A 12500-nucleotide genomic window follows, 5' to 3' on the forward strand; every position below is an offset into this window, starting at 1 on the left:
CACTTTACCTCATGTTGCTCCAATCCACTCAATTGAAAAAGTTGACAAGTCCCTGTGTATTTCAAAGGGCCAACCTTGTCCCATTCTGTGTGTCTCACTGAGTTTCTCTGAAAATAGTTAGCAGTACATGTGTCTGTAGAGTTCTCAGTTCATAAGCAAGCTGTTCCTTTGATCAAATCAACTGGAGCCCCCATCGTTGTCTAACAGAGTGCTAATTATCATCATCGTTTAACGTCCACTTTCCATGCTAGCATGGGTTGGACGTATGGCTGAGGGCTGGCGAACCAGATGGCTGCACCAGGCTTCAATCTTGATCTGGCAGAGTTTCTACAGCTGGATGCCCTTCCTAACGCCAACCACTCCGATAGTGTAGTGGGTGCTTTTACGTGCCAGTCAGGCGGCACTGGCAATGACCTCACTCGAATCTTTTACACATGCCACCGGCAGAGGTGCCAGTAAGGCGATGCTGGTAACGATCATGCTTGAATGGTGCCCTTTTACGTGCCACCGGCACGGAGGCTACATAGCCGCTCTGGCAACAATCACACTCGGATGGTGTTCTTAATACTCTACTAGCACGGGGCTCGAGTGCCAGTAGTGCGCTGCTGGTAATGATCATGCTCGAATTGTGGTTTTTAAGTGCCACTGGCACGGAAGCCGGTTAGCTGCTGTCAATGATCACACTCGTATGGTGCTCTTTGCACCCTGCAAGCACAGACGCCAGTCATCGAATTTGATTTTGATTTCACTTGCCTCAACAGGTCTTCGCAAGCAGCTTTAGTGTCCAAAGAAGGAAAGCTACGCATAAGTGGGCTATATGTATAAAACAGAAGCAATGTTGTAATGTATTGTCTTTACAAGAACACACTGTTTTCTAAAAACAGCATATTAAAATCAGAGATAAGTTAAAGGAGCTGGTGTGGTTAAGAAGGTGCAAACATCATCCTCATTCCATGTCTCCCCAGATGGATCTCATATTATGGAATATTCCTCTTAGATTTGTGACAATATTACTGCTTAGAAAATTACTATTTTTAAATCTCCCAACATGAGATATTCAGCAACAGTACTTTGTAGTAAAGATTGTTTGGCAACATAACATGGCAGTCCTGGTTTAGTACTAATGTTGCTGTAATTTAGCCCCAGGAGACATCATCTCCGGCTGGCTATACGACATGATCTGTGTCCTTATATTTTTAAACAAGGGAATCTAGCACCCCCACTCAGCTCAAAATAATATGTGTATTGCGATTTTTGGGTTATTTCCGAACAATTATTCTGTGCCAATGAAGGGAAAAAACCCAGAAATTGCGATACACAGATATTGTTTTGAGCTGAGTGGGGGTGCTAGATTCCCTTGTTTGAAAATATAAGGATACAGATCATGTCGTATAGCCAGCTGGGGATGATGTCTCCTGGGGCTAAATTACAGAAACATTCGTCCTAAACCAGGACTGCCATGTTATGTTGCCAAACAATCTTTACTACAATATCCCTGCTGTTGCACACAGACATTCTAAACTGTATCTTGAAAAGGACCGACTGATTAGTATCATGTTACCCGCAGGCATGCTGTCTCCTATCTCTGCCTTTTTCATTGCCACAACAATGGCCTTTGCTCTTCTTAGCTGACTGAGCTCATAACCTGCTGACCCACTTGTCTCTCTCTCGTACTTTCATTACTTGTGTTCACTCCACCCCAAGCCCTGCATTAATCCCTATACTCAATCCTTCCTTCCCAGAATATTACACCTTTCCTGCTGATGTTGATTTACAAAAGTTCAAAAGGAACATTAATAGTTGTCTGGTTAAGAAGTTTGATTCCCAGTTCACTCCCACTGCACAGCATTTTAACAAGTGCCTCTTCCCCTTGTCCCAAACCAACCAAAACTTTATACGAGTGGACTCAGTAGTTGGAAACTGAAAGAAGCTTGTGTGTGTGTGTGTGCTGAACAGCAGATCTTTGGAGAAGAAACCTCACTCAAGCAATTGTTTCAGCCCTTAATTATTAACACTATAAGGAGGCCTGGCTGCATCAAAGCCATGACCCCTGGATACCCCTCTGCTACTAAACTGTGTTATTGTCCGCAATGCAACCCTGTATCTCTGCTGTTTCATTCACTGCACTGCGACCATGCTGAAGCTCTGCTTTGAATGGTTTTTAAGAAAAAAATTGACCCCCATATTTATTTTCAATAAGCCTTGTTTGAAAAACAGGCGAGGGTTGGCATCAGGAAGGGATTCTGGTGGTAGATAAATCTGCTTTTAACAGATTCCATCTGACTCATGCACCTGTGCAAAATATAAAATGGTGACAACGATGAATCTCAGATGTAGGAAGATCAGTAAAACTCATTGGTACAGCTCGGTCCCCCCCCCGCCACACTGGCAAATGAAAGAAATAGAAAAGCAGCCAAGTGTATTGTTGTGTACATCTTACAACTGTGGCCTCAGTGTATTTCATGGTGTTACCACACCAAAACTAGTAGTGATGTAATTGGGGAGAACTTGACAGTTGCTGCTGTCTGTGGTGATTCTTGGTTACAACCATCACATGGAATCAAGATAAGGGTACATGCATGAGTGTGTACATTTCTATTACTTGTTTCAGTCATTTGACTGAAGCCATGCTGGAGCACCGTCTCTAGTTGCACAAATTGACCTCAGGACTTATTGTTTGTAAGCCTAATATTTATTCTATCAGTCTCTTTTGCCAAACTGCTAAGTTATGGGGACATAAACACACCAACATCAGTTCTCAAGAAATGGTGGGCAGACAAACACAGACATATATATATATATCCCTGTGAGAGTCAGAGGTTGGGAAACCAACCAAGGGATATACAGCAGGTAGTGTACCCAATTATTCATACCCAAATGCTGGTTATTGCATGGCAATCTTGCAATTGAGTGGGGGTATATATATTATACATACATACGATGGGCTTCTTTCAGTTTCCATCTACCAAATCCATATCAAAACTCCGTGTGCTTCCATCTCTATGTTGCACACATGCACAACAAATCTCCTAATGTCTTCTCCATATCTCCAACATCTTCACAGATGCTATTGGACCAGCCATTTTGTGGCCAAACAACCACATAAAAACTGGTTTATTTGCAGCCAAATCATCATCATCATCATCAACATTTAATGTCTGCTTTTCTATGCTAGCATGAGCCGGACAGAATTTGCTGATGCGGACTTATTATGGCCAGATGCCCTTCCTGTCACCAACCCATACCTGTTTCCAAGAAAGGTAATATTATCCTATGGCCAGACATATTTTTCATGGAAGACTGGAAACAAACAACCTTACCTGTATGATAATGATGCTCATTCACAACCATCATGTGATGCTTGGATAAGAAAAGTCACATACACATATATATATATCACCATCATCATCTATATATATATATATCATCATCATTTAACGTCCGTTTTCCGTGCTAGCATAGGTTGGATGGTTCAATCAGGGTCTGGGAAGCCAGGAGGCTGCACCAGGCTCCAGTCTGATCTGACAGTGTTTCTACAGCTGGATGCCCTTCCTAATGCCAACCTCTCCGTAAGTGTAGTGGGTGCTTTTTTACATGCCACCGGCATGGAAGCTAGTCAAGACGGCGCTGGCATCGGCCATGTTTGGATGATGTCTTTTACATACCACCGGCACAGGTATCACAACTACCATTTCCATTTGATTTTTTGATGTTGATGTACTTGACTCAATAGGCCTCCTCAAGCACAGTTGGTCGCTCTACGTCCAAGGTAAGCACAGCAGGACGTCTTGCGATCCAAGGCACTTTGGATGGGCTGGGGCTTCTATGTGAAGCTGGTGCAGGAAACAGCCATGAACTCACGTTACTTGTCGGGTTTTCGCAATCACAGCGTATCTCCAGAGGTCTCAGTCTTTCACCATTGCCTCTGTGAGACCCAACGTTCAAAAGTCATGTATATATATATATATATTTATATCTCTCTCTCTTTTACTTGTTTCAGTTATTTGACTGTGGCCACGCTGAAGTACTGCCTTTAGTCGAGCAAATCGACCCCAGGACTTATTCTATTGGTCTCTTTTGCTGAACCACTAAGATACAGGGACGTAAACACACCAGCATTGGTTGCCAAGCGATGTTGGGGGCACAAACACAGACACACCAATATATACACACACGTACATATATATATATTTATACAACGGGCTTCTTTCAGTTTTCAAATTCACTCACAAGGCTTTGGTCGGTCCGAGGCTATAGAAGACACATGTCAAGGTACCATGCAGTGGGTGAGACTGAACTTGGAACCATGTGGTTGGCAAGCAACCATACTTACCACACAGCTACTCATATGCCTATATATATGATGGGTGTCTTTCAGTTTCTGTCTACCAAATCTGTTCATACACCTTTGGTCAGCCCAGTGCTATAGTAAACACCTGCCCAAGGTGCTGTATGGTGGTACTGAACCCAAAACCACATGGTTGGGAAGTAAGCTTCTCAACTGCACAGCCATGCCTGCTCCAAATCTTCAAATCCCACCATGCCATCGTAAAAGGATCATCATCATCATCATTTAACATCTGCTTTCCATGGTTAAGATGGCTTGACATGGAGCTGTTGAGTCTCCAATTATCTGTTGTGGCATAGTTTCTATGGCTGGATACCCTTCCTAATGCCAACCACTAAACAGTGTTCTGGGTACTTTTTATGTGACACTAACATAGCAATGGCACAGATGCTTTTTAAGTGGCACCAACTCCTGAAAGGACAATCCTGTATGTGTGGAAGACAGTGGTTTTACTTAGCTTGACACATCAAGTACAGCAAATCACCACACCTCCTGGCCCCTTGTCATTTCCTCAGTGAGGCCCTTTCTCCCATATCTTCCTGCGTCTACCCCTTCGACAGATCCCCCCCCCCCCCCACAATTAGAGCTCAGCACTTCTTTACGCAGCTGACATCATCCATACACATTACATGACCAAACCAGCACAGTCTTCTTTCTTGCACACAACATCTGATACCTCTTTTACAATTTTCCTCTTAAATCATTTAAACTCTGTTGTGCATACACACTGACATTACCCACCCAGTGGAGCATGCCAGCTTCATTTCTTTCAAACATTCACAAGTCCTCTGTAGCCATAGCCCATGTTTCACTGCTATGTAGCATAGCTGTACATACACAGGCATCATACAGTCTTCCTTTCACCCTGAGAGAGAGGCCCTTAGTTACCAACAAAGGTAGAAACTCACTGAACTTCACCCAGCCCATTCTTATCCTAGCAACTACATTTTCAGAACTCCCTCTCCCACTGTTAATTTGGTCCCCTAAGTAACAGAAGCTATCTACTACTTCTAATGATCCTCCAAGCATTTGAGAGTCCTCCATTGTCTGTGCTTATTGTACCTGTGCATTTACCACATACAGACTATATTCTCCATTAATCTTCCTTTGATAGTGCTACACCTCATATGTGTCCAAAGCTTGCACTGGGTAAATAGGGAATTTCTACCAACACCCTTCTTACATATCGAGCAAGGCCAGGACTCATGATTTGACATTTCCTTACTTACTAGGACTTTGGTTTTTGCTAGATTAAATCCAAGGCCCTTAGATTCCAGACCTTGTTTCCACACTTGAAATTTCTTCTCTAGGTCAGGTAGTAATTCAGCTACCACTGTGCAAGTATGCTCTACTATAGCCAAGGCCAACCAAAGCCCTGAGAGTAGATTTGGTAGACGGAAAGTGAAATAAACATTATAAATATATTTTTTTATTAATATTTAGCAGCAGCAACAGAGTGACTCAAGGGCCAAGAGTTTCATGTCTTAACACTTATTAGACCTATGAAGCTTGCTTCCTAACCACATGATTCTGGGTTCGGTCCCACTGAGTGACACCTTGGGTAAGTGTTTTCTACTATAGCCTCAGGCCAACCAAAGTCTTGTAGTATATGTATATATATATATATATATATATATATACACACACACACATATGTGTATGTTAGTTAGTTAACATATACATGTATGCGTCTCTGTGTTTGTCTGCCTACCATTTCTTGACAACTAATGGTGTGTTTATGTCTCCATAACTTTGCGGTTCAGCAAAAGAGACTGATAGAATAAATATTAGACTTACAACAATAAGTCCTGGGGTCAATTTGTTCAACTAAAGACGGTGCTCCAGCATGGCTTCAGTCAAATGACTGAAACAAGTAATAGAAATGTACACACTCATGCATGTACCCTTATCTTGATTCCATGTGATGGTTGTAACCAAGAATCACCATAGACAGCAGCGGTCAAATTCTCCCCAATTACTTCACTCCATTATTGAGAAATGTAGTCCTACATATATAATGGCTTGAACCTACAAAAGTTAAAACTAATCACCAACTGCACCTGTTAGGGAGTGCCAAGAAGCCAGGTGTACCCACTTCCCTCCATTGATCGACACAGCCAATCATTGCATGGATACTTAATGACAACCCTTCCCTCAGGGAGCTCGCTGGGTCTATCCTGCATTCCAGCTCCCCGTCTGTTCTGAGATCCAGTCCTTTTCATCTGACACCTAATCTTTGAAGTTTGCAAAAGGTATGTTTGAGTAGTTAAGCTTGCATTGCAATCCTGTGGTCTCAGGTTCAGTTCCACTGCATAGTATCTACTATAGCCCCGGGACATCCAATGCCTTGTGAGTGTATTTGGAAGATGGAAACTATGAGGAAGCCTGTTGTATATGTATGTTTGTCCCTCAATGAAGGTGCATGGCATTGTGGTTAGAATATTTGACTCAAAATCATAAGGTTATGAGTTCAATACCCAGCAATGTGTTGTATCCTTGAGCAAGACACTCTATGCCACATTGCTCCAGTTCACTCAATTACCAAAAACAAGTTGTACCAGTAATTCAAAGGGCCAGTCTTGTCACATTGAATCTCCCTGAGAGTGCTCAGCCACTTGCACATTGATTTCATGAGCAGGCTGTTCCATTGATTGGATTGATTGAGACCCTTGCTGCAACCAACAAAGTGCTAGTTTGTCCCTTTTGATGCTTGACAACTGGTGTCCATTTGTAATCTCTCCCTTTTCATACCCAATAGTATTTTGTTGTTCTACAGGTTCCTCAGTGAGGCCCTTTCTCCCTGGGTCTACCTCTTCCACAGATTCCCCCAACAATTAACCGCTAGGTTAACTTGACACTCAGATTGAATCTTAATGCTCATGCTTTCGACTCAACAACTCTCTTCATCTCACTCCGTTACCCATCCTCCTTTCTTTTTCAACTGGAGTACAGCAGGACACAACCCCAGCTCCCCTGAAACACAAATCTCTAATCAACTGGCACAAAAAGAGATGATAGAGTAAGTAACAAAAGTTTTTAAAAAATAAGTACTAGGGTTGATCTTTTTGACTAAAGCCCTTCAAAGCAGTGCCCTAGCATGGCCACAAGCTAAAAGACTGAAAATTAAAAAAAGACACAAAACAATAAAAAAAAAAGCCATCATTATAATAGCCAATAGTAAACAAAGATGCAAGAAATTAAAGACCGTTTATACTTTTGTTACCATATTCCTGTCAGCACACATAGACTTTGTTTCAATTAATTTTGAAAATGTAGAATTTAGTAAAATAACTTCTAAAAGATGAAATAGGATGTGGCAGTCCATGGTAAAACACATCTCTCCCTTTTAATACCAGATGGTCTTTTGTTGTTCTACAGGCTTGTTAACACTGCTAGGCTAACTTGACACTCGGTTGAATCTACGTGCTCATGTTTTTGACTCACCAGTTCTCTTTATCTTACTCTGTAACCCACCTTCCTTACTTCAACTGGAGTACAGCAGGACACAACCCCAGCACCTCTGAAACTCTAATCAATTGGCAGAAAGCCATCCAAGCACCCAGTACACACTGTAATGTGGTTGGCATTCAACTGCCAAAACAAACAATGGAGCCTGGCGCAGCCCTTGAACTTACCAGTTCCGACAAACCCATGACAACATGGAAAACAGACGTTAAATGATGACGATGATGAAAGGGGCAATGTGAAGTACCTTACCCAAAGCTACAACACACCTCTTGCACTGGAATTCAACCCATGGTCTTATAACTGAGAGCCCTGCATGCACACCTCAAACACACTTGTATATCCTCATTTAACATCTGCTTTCCTATGGAGTTTTGGTGAGGCAAATATACTATGTGTAGATGCCCGTCATGTTGCCAATGTTCACTTGTTTCCAAGGCAATTTTTCCTCGGAGCTGAACATGTTTATATAGAAGCTAAGAAACGAAGATACCACTTGTATGACTGACATTTGTTTACAACAACCATACAATGACAAGCAGATACCAACTCACACACAAGCTTCTTTGTTTCCATTTACCAAATCTACTCAGGGATTTGGCCAGCCTAGGACTATAGTTGAAAACACTTTGTCCTAGGTGCCATGCAATGGGCCTGAATTCAGACCCAAGAAACAAACAGCTTAACCAGACATGCCTACACCTATGTCATATTTAATAATTGCACTCCTTCACATACTGAGGTATGGCTTTTTTAGTGATTGTTATTTTGCCACAAGTGAATCCTGGTCGAACAAACTCCAACGGTGACCTTTCTGCCTTTTCTCTGTATACACGGCTACCTACAAGCACCTCAGCCAATTTACTATTCTATTCTGAGACATGTGAGAGGAATTAAGCTGGTATTTCTAACAAGTCAAGTGACTGCATAGAGGGTCTACTCATTGACTTAGAATCAAACTCCTTTTAGCGAAAGAAGAGACGAAAGGGAAAAACTGATCCATAGTAGAGCAAGAAGGGTCAAGTTCAGAAAAATCCATGCTCTAATGGGTGAAAGTATAAAGTTCCTTCTGAGTCATATACACTCATTGAGCCAGTTTCCTGATTTCTGTGCTGTACATATTCCCCACTGGACCGGATGTCAGTTTGTCACCCCACAGCTCTAACATCAACAGCACACTGATCCACCCTCCCTCCATCCAGGTTTCCCTTTTCCTCTATCTCCCACTTTTACAAACGTACCAATGCACAGTGTCCATTCTTGGACTTTTTCACATATCCACCTCCCTGCAACTCTTTCCCACCCTCTTCCCATTCTTTTCCAACTGGGGTAGCCACGTATCTCCTCTACAGCAAGACACCCACTCCCATCCCTCTTTCATCTCCCTCAATATAATTTCCACCCACCTCAGTTGAAGGGTTTTGTCGTGTGAGTTAGTTAGTACTCTCACTGGCGTTGGTACCATGTAAAAGCACCCGATACACTCTGTAAAGTGGTCGACATTAGAATGATCAATCAGCTGTAGGAACCATGCCAAAGCAGACATTGGAGGTTGACACAATCCACTGGCTTGCCAGTTCCTATCAAATTGTCCAACCCATAGCCTTATAAAAGAGTCCAGTTTGCTGGACATTGTTGTAGAGCTGAAAACGAGGTAATTTCTACTCTTCTCCTCTGGAAGCCATCTGCTCGTGATGCCAGAGGGCGCACACTCTCCTACCCTGAAGTAATCTCCAGGGATACAGGCATCCAGCAACAGGACCTCCGTAATGCTATGATGGACCGTGAAGTCTGGCGTAACAGAGTAAATTCCATTGTCTCGACCACGGTCGAACAATGAATGAATGAATACTGTCATGGAAAACAGATGTTAAATGGCGATGATGATGATGATCTCAGTCATCAATTGACCAATTAGCATTGATCCAACTCCATAAAACTAGCAGAAAGGGCAAACAAAATGCAAAATACAAGCAACTGATGACCTGCAAGATAAATGTTTAACAGAAAAATGTTGACTAAGTTATAACATTTGATGAAGAGTTTTACATTTTCAATTTTATGTTTACAAAAATAATATTCAGTGTGTTTGTGTGTGTGTTGTTTCTTACATCAATACCAATTGCAGACATGGTGGGAAACAAAAAGTTTTGATGTGTAACAATGTGTAAACTAAAAATGGCAAAACAAGAACAAAAAAAAAAGGTAATGAATGAAACAAAATTGGTGTTGCATGACAAAAATTGTTTTTTGCGGTTGAGCAAAACTGAACTATTTGCTAGCATCTTACCAGTTCTAAAGTTGTAAAATCTAGGGTGATTCTGAATTATGAAAGAATATTTCGAAAGATGGTTAAAAAATATTTAAAAAAACAAAAAAAAAAAAACTCAAAAGCAGATTACAAACTAAAACGATGCAGAAAAAGAAATATTTAGAGTTTAATAATAATAATAATAATAATAATAATTAATAATAATAATAATAATAATAATAATAACACTTGATATCGTTTTCACAGAATGTTTTTTTTTAAACTGAAAAACAGTTATTTACAAAAATAATGATGCAAAAATGAAGAATGCAAATAGTCTATTACACATTAAAAAGCAAAACTAATAGAAATATTGCTGATAATAAAAAAAAAAAAAAAAGGCTAAATTAATTAACAGAAATAATGTTCCATGAATTACTTCTCCCATACAAACAGGCTGGAAGAAAGAAATTCATCATTGCTTTAAGATTTAAATAAATAAATAAAAAGAATCAAACGAAAAATCTAAGAGTAGAAAGAATTCATTCATTGAAGAAAAAGGAAGACAAAGCATGCATGGCAGGGGAACTATTACTGGTTTCAAATTTTAGCACAAGGCCAGCAGTTTGGGAGGCGGGGGGGGGGGAGTCGGTTAAACCAATCCATGCGCCTCCCCACCCGCCCGAGCTGAACAGGTACTTATTTTACCAACCCCAAGAGGATGAAAGCAAAGTTGGCTACGGTGGAATTTGAACAGAGAATGTAAAGATGGACAAAATGGCGCTAAGCATTTTGCCCAGCATGGTAATAATAATGGTTCTGTGAGTTCACCACCTCGTAAGTTGAACTATTTGAATTTTAGTAACTGATATATACTCTTTTTACTTGTTTCAGTCATGTGACTGTGGCCATGCTGGAGCACCGCCTTTAGTCGAGCAAATCGACCCCAGGACTTATTCATTGTAAGCCTAGTACTTATTCTACCGCTCCCTTTTGCCGAACCGCTAAGTTACGGGGACGTAAACACACTAGCATCGGTTGTCAAGCGATGTTGGGGGGACAAACACAGACACACACATATATATATACATATATACGACGGGCTTCTTTCAGTTTCCATCTACCAAATCCACTCACAAGGCTTTGGTTGGCCCGAGACTATAGTAGAAGATACTTGCCCAAGGTGCCACGCAGTGGGACTGAACCCGGAACCATGTGGTTCGTAAGCAAGCTACTTACCACACAGCCACTCCTACGCCTATATATATCATCATTATTATTCAATATCCACTTCTGTGCTTGCATGGCTCTCAATTTATTGAGGCCAATTTCCTGACTAAAGGCCCTTACTATCATCTATATATGCACACATCATATGTATAATATATATGAATGTAAAGTGGTTGGAATTAGGAAGGGTGTCCAGCTACAGAACTATGCCAAGGCAGACACAGGAGCATGATACAGCCTTCAGATTTGTCACCCTGTCAAACCATACAAGCATGCAATGTGAATGTTAAGCGATGATGATACATAAGTTTTATATATATATATATATATATATATATATATATATATATATACATGTGCATTTATAATTATATATGATGAGAATTAATGAGATTTAAGACAATAAATGAAAACATACAGAAAGGAAATAAGAGAAAGTAACAGCTTGGATTGCGACTCTCATTCTTTCTTGTCTAAATGTGTAAAGGACATATTTGTGTACAGATCTTTCTGAGTCAAGGAAACCAAATGACAAATATATATATATATATATATATATATATATATGTACATGCATTCTATTCTTCCCTTTTCTCGGTCTTTTCTTTCCTTCCTTCCACACTTACAAAAAAAAAAATAAAAAATAAAATAACTGTCAAAAATAATAAAATATTCAAAATTGATGAAAAGCTTGGAAGTTTTTTTTTTTTGTTTGTTTGTTTGTTTTAAGATTTTTTTTTTTTTCCTCTATGAACTTCAAAACAGCTTTTAACAACTCCTAGGTCTTCTTTCATTGTCCAACTTTAAAGGAAGTCTATTTCGAGGGAGAGAACTGCTTTCACCGATTCAGAATGAAACTCGTTACTAGGCTGCAGTCACATGTTCACAACCCACTTAGCTAAAATAATTGTTTTCTCAGGTTGGAGTTTTTTTTTCCCCTCTTTCTTTTTCAAACTTGGTAATAAAAAAAATTATTATAGAGAAGTAGGATGTTAGTAATGGGACTAAACTATTCTGTGCTCTGTTAGTAACTCCTATCAAAGACACAAGTGTCATGCCGACATTTAGGGCCCATTAAGAGGGAGAGATGGTAGAATGCTGTACCACTTTTAACAAAATACAGAAATGAAAGGGTTGTTAAGAGATTTGTTAATAACTGGCTTATAAACCAATTAATTATTTGTAAAATGGGACTAAGTAGTTCTA

The 12500-nt window shown here is 40.4% G+C and overlaps 1 long non-coding RNA gene across 1 annotated transcript in view; it reads right to left on the bottom strand.

The window, feature by feature from the left end:
• Nucleotides 1-10319: 10319 nt before the first annotated feature.
• LOC118765884 overlaps nucleotides 10320-12500 on the bottom strand; it is a 4625-nt gene continuing 2444 nt past the window's right edge. The window contains exons 1-2 of the long non-coding RNA XR_005001791.1: nucleotides 11315-12500; nucleotides 10320-10939 (exon numbers count right to left, since the gene is read on the bottom strand). The exon at nucleotides 11315-12500 is cut by the window's right edge and continues 2444 nt beyond it. This is a non-coding gene — a long non-coding RNA (uncharacterized LOC118765884). The remainder of the gene's footprint in view (nucleotides 10940-11314) is intronic.

Source organism: Octopus sinensis, linkage group LG1 (genome assembly GCF_006345805.1).
Source record: "Octopus sinensis linkage group LG1, ASM634580v1, whole genome shotgun sequence".
Lineage (NCBI taxonomy): Eukaryota > Metazoa > Mollusca > Cephalopoda > Octopoda > Octopodidae > Octopus > Octopus sinensis.